The sequence below is a fragment of the Crocuta crocuta genome, unplaced genomic scaffold (genome assembly GCF_008692635.1).
Source record: "Crocuta crocuta isolate KB4526 unplaced genomic scaffold, BGI_CrCroc_1.0 scaffold190, whole genome shotgun sequence".
NCBI lineage: Eukaryota > Metazoa > Chordata > Mammalia > Carnivora > Hyaenidae > Crocuta > Crocuta crocuta.
Window position 1 is genome coordinate 10,322,155 of NW_027527955.1, and position 9,626 is coordinate 10,331,780.

Genomic DNA, 9,626 nt, shown 5'->3' on the forward strand with positions numbered 1-9,626 from the left:
TGAAAATAACTGTCACTCCACACCAAAAGGACCATAATTTATCATGCCTAATGTGCTTCCCCATCTTTGTGACAATATTAAATAATACTTTCCTTTATTATCCTTTATTATCTCACAAGAATATGAAAGACATTTCAAGGTGGACAACATAATTTATTCATGATTTATAGAAAAACATATCCACCTGAAAGAACACACTTTATAATTTTTTAACATTTATTCATTTTTGAGAGATAGAGAAAGACAGAGTGTGAGTAGGGGAGGGGCAGAAAGAGGGAGGGAGACACAGAATCTGAAGCAGGTCCCAGGCTCTGAGCTGTCAGCACCGAGCCCGACGCAGGGCTCGAACTCACAAACCATGAGATCGTGACCTGAGCTGAAGTTGGATGCTTAACCAACTGAGCCACCTAGGCACCCCTATACTTTATAATTTTTTTAAAAATTACTTACTAAAAAATTAGTCACACTTCTTACTAAAAGTCAATATCAAAAGTGAGAACTATATCTACATCTGACTTAGACCTTTGATTTTTCTTCTTTTCTAGCCCCAAAGAATGCTGTCTTTTCCAAGCTTCCCTAAGAGTTCCATATCTTTATTAGGATTTCTGAATCAAGCAGCTATAGTAGGCTCATTCTTCCCTTGATTCATTCGACACAGACGCAATCACAAACTACTCTGTGTTGGTCTTGGGATGCCCAGGTGAGTGGAGGAAATGCAAGTCACAGCACAAAGTAAGTTCTGTAACAGAGAACTTGCCAGCATCGGGTTCAGTCTTCTGTGATGTTCTACCACCAGGTCTATCACCCTTCCGGCCTCCCCATGGGCAGAGGTTCCCTTTCCCCAGTACATTCCAGACTCAATTCCCCTCCTCCTAAAAATTTCAGTGGCTCCCCTAGAGGCATTTCCCAATCAGTTAAGGGAATAGTAATTTCAGGAAATCTGAGAAGGTATTGCCCGGAAAGAAGGCCCACAGTAACATAAATTTGGGAAGCAATGAGTAACACAAAGTTGGACTATCTGGTTGTGTTACATTTTCAGGAATTCTCCAAGCTTTTACAATGCTAACATGTATTAGTGTAGTGATACACTTATGCATATCCAAGAGGAAGAATGTGTCCTTAGAGTATCTCCCTAATTATAGAATCCTTTTCTTCCAGGGTATATTACAGGATTAATCTTGAAAACAAAACAAAACACCTGAGAAACACTAGCCTAAAGAATAAAGTTCAAACTTCTTAGCAAAGTATTTAAGGCTGTTGCTATCTGTCTCTAGTATATTCTTACAAGCCCACTTCTTATTCCTTCATTCCTCTACATCACACACTACCCTTGTAGGCTATTCATTCCCTAAGCAGATGGTACACTTTAACATGCTTGAGGTGTTACTTCTACATTCCTCTGCTTACAATGCCTCTCACCATTCTCCTTTATCTCATTTCTCTCTTCTCTGTCTGAACTCCTATCTATACTGCAGAAACCACTCCATAGTAACTCATCTACCCAGTCTGTGAATCACTGTTCTGTAAGCACTCTGTGGGTCACAGCATCGATCACTATGTATTATATATTTCTCTGCTGCCTTCAATAGATTATGAGTTCCTGGCACTTCCTCTTTATATTCCCAGCATCTAGTGCATTGTCTGCCACTTAAATGATCATGAACACACTGAAAATTTTATATCAATTTTTCAAACACTTCACAAAATTCCCTTACTTCCTTTCAAACCAGAAAAATGCAGGTGTGAATCTGGTGTGCACCTTTTTTAAAATTTAGATCCCATGTTTGAAACAGGATTTTTACCAGTAGATAAGCATCTATGATTACTAAAGAAGGGATTTTTGAGTCACTCATTATCTTAGATTTTTCTTTTGCCCAATTATAAAATCACAAGTCACAATCACTTTAAAAACTGTATAAAAAATTGCAAAGTATCTCCCTATAAACAAAAGGGGAGTGGAGATTTTACTTTATGCTTTCATGCTTTATGCCTGCCCAAAAACTATTTGTTGCAAACATTTAAAGAGTTATACTGTGCTGGCTTGGGCAGCACATATACTAAAATTGGAATGATCCAGAGATTAGCCTGGACCCTGCTCAAGGATGACACGCAAAAAGTTATACTCTCTGGGAGTGAAGCTAAGCCCCGGCTAAATGCCACTTCTTCCCCCGACACCACCCATCATCCCAAGAACTGGTCTGCATGTCCCCTGCTCTTCCCTGGGCTCACCAGGATTTCCCTCTGGATCTTCTTTCTTTCATGTTTTCCTCCGCCTCCTAGTGCTCAAGCATCTCCCAAAAATCAGAGAAATTGCCAGAATGGTGGTCTGCACACATCTTCCTTTACTTGCCCCTCTGCCATTTCCCCTTCCCACCAAGAGCCAAAGAGAATTTGTTTATTTTGCCATGAACTCTCAGACACTTTCAGTTCAGCAAAGAGGTTGACTTAACTCTATTCCCTGATGGGAAAAGAAACGTGACATTCTCCTCATGATTAAAGCACCACTTTTTCTTGCTACAAAGGGAACATTCAACATCATACAGCCCCCAAATGTTGCAACTTTCAGTTCAAAGGCACTTTTTCTCCACATTTTAAAACCTTCTCTGGCACACGCATGGGGGAGGGAGGTGGAGGAGTTTCTCGTAAGGCTCTAAACACCTCAATTCTGCATCCAGGGTTTCTCACCACCTGCCCCTGCCCTATACCTTCACCCTCTTCCCACTGCTCCCCAGCCCTACAGTCCTGCCACTGGCAATCAGGTTTCCCATCAATTCTAGAAGCTTGGGCCCTCAGTGCCCCCGTGCCTGTGATTTCTGCTCTCCTTCTTCCAGGCTTCCAAACACAGCCCAGGTGCTCCTCCAGAAACCCTTCGGTGACCATGGGGTACGCAGAGATCCCTCTCTAACCCACATGGTGTTTTAATGCTATAGTGCCTAAGTTTGCATTTATTCACATTTTTTCCAGCCTTGTGTTCATTGTTATGTCTTGACTCTCCAACCGGCCAGACAGTGAGCTGGAGAGAGGGCGTGGGCTCTGAAGTCAAGCAGCTGTTGGCTCTGGAGCCTAATTTCTGAGCTACGTGAGACCCAGTTTCATTATTTGTAAAATGAAGAAGTAAACACCCACCCCTGCGAAGCTGAGTTGCCATGAGCATTAAATGAGGGCTAGCATGTGAAACTCCTGGCCTTCTCGCCCTCCATGAACTGTCTCACCACTTTCCTGGGGGCAGGATCACATCATACATTGGTTCCCGGGCTCCTAGAATGCCAAGCACAGTAAAGCAGGACATGATCGGCAGCAACTGTTAAAAGTGTGCAGAATTAACAAAGAGCTGGGAACATAATCTCAGTTGGCAAGGAAATGAGACAGACCTTTAACCACTCAAAACCAATGTGCCACTAGAAGTGAAATGTGAAATGAGATAGGGTAAAAAAGCAGACCAGTCACGACCCACAGACCACTTCTATGCTTAGAAAGACATTTTACTGAACACACATAGAAAAACAAATGTCCTGTTTCTAATACCTTTAGCAAAGTCTGCCTTGAATCTTGCAGGGATATGCAATAAAAAGATGTCTCCTTCAGCCTTTTCAATTAAATGAGTTCTGATTAGCTCCTACTATAGTAAATCACAAGTCAGGGACTTAAAATACTGCCATTGGATATAAAGCACATTTCTTTAGTTTCTGTGTAAGCACAGAAATGCTGCACAGTTAAGCTACAGTCATTTTCCAGCTATCTCACTTTTAACTTCAGGAGTGGGACAAAAGAGGCCCTTAGTTTGAGCCCTATCAGCTACACAATGCTGTGTGAGGAGTGAATAGCTCCAATCTGCACAATTCCTATAGTTTCCTATCACCAACTGGGGGGAGGGGGGGATGCTGTCTGCTCACTTAAGAGGTTTCACTGAAAAACAAAACACTTCTTTCTATTTACTTAAGCACCAAGCTAGAATATGAGGAAAAACAATAAGTTCTAAACATGGTGCACATCTGGTCTAAAAACCACAATCAATTTATTGCCACATCTGAAACATTTTCTGTGACTGTCATATAATATATTATCACACATTTCTAACAAGACATTTTCTTGGAACCAAAATAGACAGGTAGATCTGTCCATTCAATTTCTCACAAACGAAAGAGAAAACTGTTTGGCTCAGATGTCTGTACTGTCTTTGGAGCAGTGTAACTATCATATGAGAAGGGTATTAGTCAAAGATGCAGGAGCTCAGCAATTACTTCCAAAGAGTGAAATTACTGGATACACAGAAATAAAAAAAAAAAGAAAGATGTATGCATGTATATATGCATCCTCTCCTTTTTCCCATTCCAACAGAACCATTTATTGCATTTACTTGAAAGAGATGTACCACGGTCTTGCTAAGCCCATCTATCTCTCAGTGCTATAACCCTGGACTCCCTATTAAATGGAATCTTTTGATCTCTGTGGCTCCTAAAGCAGAACTTTATTAAAAGTTTTATTAAAAATTAAAACGCAATCGAAATCACGTTAAAATGCTTAAAAGCTCTATATTTTCACCCTAACCCCTCATGGGCATTCACAAGGAGAGTCACAATGGTATTGAATAGCCAGAGAGCTCCACGCCCAATAAAGAGGGCTGCCAAAATATCCCAGGATTGGCCCCAGTGAAACCATTTACTGGCTCACCGTTGGCTGCATAATCCGCCTTTAAGCACTTTCTCCTCTGTAAAAACCCCAGAGCTCCTTTAAGAGCCTTGTCTCAGCACACAAAACTTTCAAGTGACTAACCCTTCCCTACCCAGCCCCTGAGCCCTTCACAGCAACCATGCAGGCTCTGACCTTTCCTGATAACCCACCCAAGGCACGTTCTGCTTATAGGGCCAGCAAAAAGTGCATAAAGGTTAAATTATCCGATCTTTGGCAAGGTTCATAAACAAACTGGACATTGTCAGCCCTCTTTCATATGTCTGAGCCTTTGACTGTGTTGCTCCCTGAATGAGTGCTGTGGCTGCCTTTGCCTGGTGAATAGCTCATCAGACTTCAGAACTCAGTTCAACCAGGACTTTGTAGAGACAGTTTCCCTAACACCCCTCCCTTTGCTGAAATAGGTGGTCCACTCTATCATATGGGATGGGGCATCCCATACAACCCCCCTCCAACTCTACCACGCCATACCCTGGTAGAACATAGGGTGAATCATTATGTCTGTCTTCCCACCAGCCTACAAGCTCTTCCGGAAAGAACCTGTGTCTTCTTCTCTGTACCTCTAGCGCCTACAATACTGTCTTACATAAAGAAGGGACTCCTCAAATATTCACTGGATGAAAAAACAAAAGCTGGAAGCCAGAAAAATCCTGACTGTGTCAGAGTGGTTAAGAGCTCCCTTCGTTCTCTATGAGCAAAAAAGAGAGTCTCAGGAAAGGGAAAACTCAGAGTTTTCGGGTCTTTCAACCACAGGAGCTGTTAGTAAGGAAAATTCAACTGATCATACAGAGATAAAAGAGGGGAAGGTATGCTTTTACAACCTGGACCTGCAGTCGTGCTGTTAGAATTAGAGAAATACAAAAGAGATTTGGAAGAGGACCCAAGAGAAGAGGACTTAAGGGATTGTAGTGAATCGTGGACAAAATGGTGGGCACTTGAAACAGCAGGCACTCAAAAGCTAAAAGGACAGTGTCAAGGTGAAGAAACCAGGAAGGGGGGTAAGTCAGATGAGGAAGGATGGGGAGGCACACAAGGCCCATTAGTCACATTATAGCACCTAGAATGGCAAAGGGTTTCTTGAATAGAAAAAGACATACATTCAGGAGAAATGTAGAAAGATTCTCCCTGTGTCAGCAGATAAGAAAAGGGGGAAACCAGCGGGCAGGCTGCTTGCGCCCATGAAATGAAGTGACCCCATTTGTGCTGAGTTGCATTGAACAAAAAGAACTGCCCCAATGAATAAATATGGGGCTGATTCAGTATTTAAATTCACAGTCTAGAAGAGAATTTACACAAAACCCAGAAAACTTCCAGAGAGCTCAATGAGTTGAGGCAGAGGCGAACATGGGGGCCAAAGGAGCCCACAGCCCACAGTGCATAGGACGGCATCGCGTTTTGCCTGCTATGGTGGTGTCTGTAAAGCAATGCAGGTGTGTTTGAAGGAGAATGTCTAACAGCAGCTGAAATAACCAAAAACAAAGTGGTGAATGGCTGCCCTGGGCCAATATGGGGACAAATTGGCAGAGTGTAGTGTTCCTGTGCAGACCTGTCCAACTGTTTCAGAATTCTACCATCTCTCCTGAGGTGCCCTTGAAAAAGCTAAGTGGAAAGGTAGAGCCTTTTAAAATTTTATGTGGTTTCTAAAGCATCTTAATTTTTAATAAAAAGTTCTTAATAACATTCTGGATAAAAGACTATGGTACTTACAAGATCCTTTTTATAATGCCAAACTCTTTGTGCAATATATGTATATATTTTTTAAAAGACCATGGTTTGGCAAATGCTGACGGCCTTTAACACTTACGATTATTCTCCTTCCGTTTACTCTACTGCTTGATGCTGTGGCCAGGAGCAAATCCATCCAATTCTCTGCCCTGACTTCGCTTCATTTTGAGGTGAGGAATTTAAAGTGAAATGTAACATAGAGGTAATTTCCAACAGCCTCAGCCACCGAAAGTGTTCATCCGGCTGATACTCTCTAACCCTGGCTTCTGATGCATTCCCAAGTATGTACAGAAACATAAGGAAGGCACATTTCTGGGGATGATGGCTCTCTAGGTGTCAACAGTTACAACTAAATAAGACACCCATCCCTAAGTGTAGAATAGAATCCTGGTGCTCTCCTGTCATTTGGTTAATGCTTTGCAATTTACAGAGTGCCTTCTTTGAGCCTCAGAGAAGTGACATGATTCACCCAGAGTCCGTGGCTTGGTGCCAGAGCCAGAAGCTTCACAGACTTCCTGCATGTCTAGGCTCTGGGAGCATCCTGACTAGAACATCTGTGGCCAGAATTAATTTAGCAGTAAAGTGTAGTGATTAACAGCTCACTTCTAGAGTCATTCAGAGAAGCAGACCATAAGCTAGATGCGAGGAGGACACAAGGGAAAACTGCCCAAGGTAAGGCATGGACAGAGGACGATTGAACACTGTATCCACAGGACAGCCCAGAAACCCTCCTCAACCTGAGAGAGGTGGTATCAGATCATCTGCCAGGAATGAGTTGTGGGAAGCCATTCTGGAGAAGGCCAAACATTTTAGGAAGAAAAAATTAGATTTCATGTGTCCTAAGTATTAGCAAATTGCTAGATGCTCAGACTTACAAGAGTAGGTGAATGTGTCATTCACTTAGAAAATGAGTTAGTTGGTTGCATCTTGTTACCTTTTATCTGAGAAGGAAATATAAGGAGTGCTTGGAGAGAATGACAAAGTCCCCACGCCCCCACCCCAAGAACAAACCCTATGAAAATGGGTTTTTCCAAGCTGTTAGTATCCTTTTTTTTTTAATATTTTTATTTATTTCTAGGAGAGAGAGAGAGAGACAGCGTGAGCAGGGGAGGGTCAGAGAGAGAGGGAGACACAGACTCTGAAACGCTCCAGGCTCTGAGCTGGCAGTCAGCACAGAGCCCGACGTGGGGCTCGAACCCACGAACCGCGAGATCATGACCTAAGCAAAAGTCGGACGCTTAACCGACTAAGCCACCCAGGCACCCCCCCAAGCTGTTAGTATCCTAAGAGAAGTCAGATTTTCTTTTAATTTATTGAATTCATGTTGTGAGTTTCAAAAGTCTCTTGTGAATTCAAATTTTTACTTTTCTTCCAGGGACTAAAAAGTTACCAATATTCACACCACACTTGAGAGAGAAAACTAAACAACAGAATTAGGAACAGTGACATTTATTCACATGTATGGAGCTTGACTCATTTCCTTTTTTTTTTTAATGTTTCTTTATTTTTGAGAGAGAAAGAGAGCAAGCAAGTGGGAGGGGAGGGAAGAAAGGAGGGAGGGAGGGAGAGGGAGAGGAATCCCAAGCAGGCTCTGCACTGTCAGAGCAGAGCCTGATGCAGGGCTTGAACTCATGAACCATGAGATCAGGACCTAAGGCATGAATCAAGAATGGGACATTTAATCGACAGAGCCCCCCAGGTGCCCTTGAGCTTGACTTATTTTCTAAGTGAAAGGCACATTGATCCTATTCTGCAATTTAGTCTTTATGTACCTTAATGTTCTCATCTGTAAAGTAGGAAAAATAACAGTACCTACTCGTGGGCTGTCATTAGGATTAAATAAGTCAGCATACATAAAGCACTTGGCATAGTGGCCAGCATAATAAATGACAAGTAAATGTTAGCTATTATTCATATTCCAATGAGTGCTTTGATTTCTATAAATCATAAAAAGTGATCCTTGAACACACGCGTGCAAGAAGTTTCCAGTGGTTTGTTGGGTCTATGAAATTTGATCTTCCTTGCCTTTCTTGGCAGGAATCTTAAGTAGCTAAAGTTATTGATCCAGGTAGCAAGATCCACACCTCTACATGACTGTTTCCACTCACTGAAAATTTCCAGAAAGTAATCATTTCAGGCTGAAATTGTCCATGCTTGGTCTCAACCCAATGGAAACTCACTTGCATTGGAAGTTGGGAGAAGAGTCCATCCTCTGACTTGCAATGGCTGGAGCTGCTGAATAACTGGACTTTTTCTATTCCCAAATAATGTCTTTTAGCTGAACTTTTAAAAAATCACTAAACATTATAAGTTTAAGCTTCCCTTAGCCCTAAATACAATAAATGACCACCTGCTTTAAAGCTCTTATTACTTTTAAGATCTTTTTTCACCTCCTTTGAGACATAGAGGTCCCATGTAGAAATTGTTTCTTTTATGTCCGAGTTTTTCAGCTGAAATACTCTACATTTTAATAGTTGCTTCTCTGATTTTTCTCTTTTAACTTTATAACATATTTTACAGCTCCAAGGTGCTGGTGAAACGAGTTTAGAAAGTATTTTTAACATAGATTAAATGCCAAGAGCCCTCCACTCTACCCACCAGACATATGCAGCCACAAGTTCTTCTCTCCACGGTGCTGAGATAGTCAGACCCAGGGCTTGGAAACATCAGTTTCTCAGTCACAGACTGAGCAGAGCCTGCAGCTTATGTGTTCACCCAGCTCCTTCTCCAGTGCCCACGACAACGGATGGGTGACGGAGTGAATGAACAATTGGGCTTTGTGTGGACCAGCCTGGCAGATGGTCTTCTGAATATTTTACTTAACTGGATATTTCTTAGAAATGTTATAACGTTCCTTTCATTAAAAATCCTTCATTTCTCTAACATGAAGATCTCTTCTCTTTGTCCTCATTACCACCAGCTACCAGTAGCCAAGTTACAGAAGCAATCGCTACATATCCTCAGACCCATGGCCAGTCAGAATCAGAGTTTCTTCGACTGAACAGCAATCACAGTGCAATGTGCCTGAAGAAAAGGGACCCTGAAATGTGACCTCGCTGGACTTCCTCTCCAGACCAGGAATCAGTTCTGATCTAAATCAGTAAATGCTTGGATAGAAAGGCAAGATGGATTTGATACAGGAGATACAGGAAACAGGAGAGCAGCACTTAAGCACATTCTCTCACTTGATTCTTCATCAAAGCAGTGTCCAG

At 42.1% G+C, this 9,626-nt stretch overlaps 1 pseudogene; it reads left to right on the top strand.

Moving 5' to 3' along the window:
* The first annotated feature begins 2,033 nt into the window (after positions 1 to 2,033).
* LOC144222161 (U6 spliceosomal RNA) lies at positions 2,034 to 2,129 on the top strand (annotated as a pseudogene).
* The last annotated feature ends 7,497 nt before the right edge of the window (positions 2,130 to 9,626 follow it).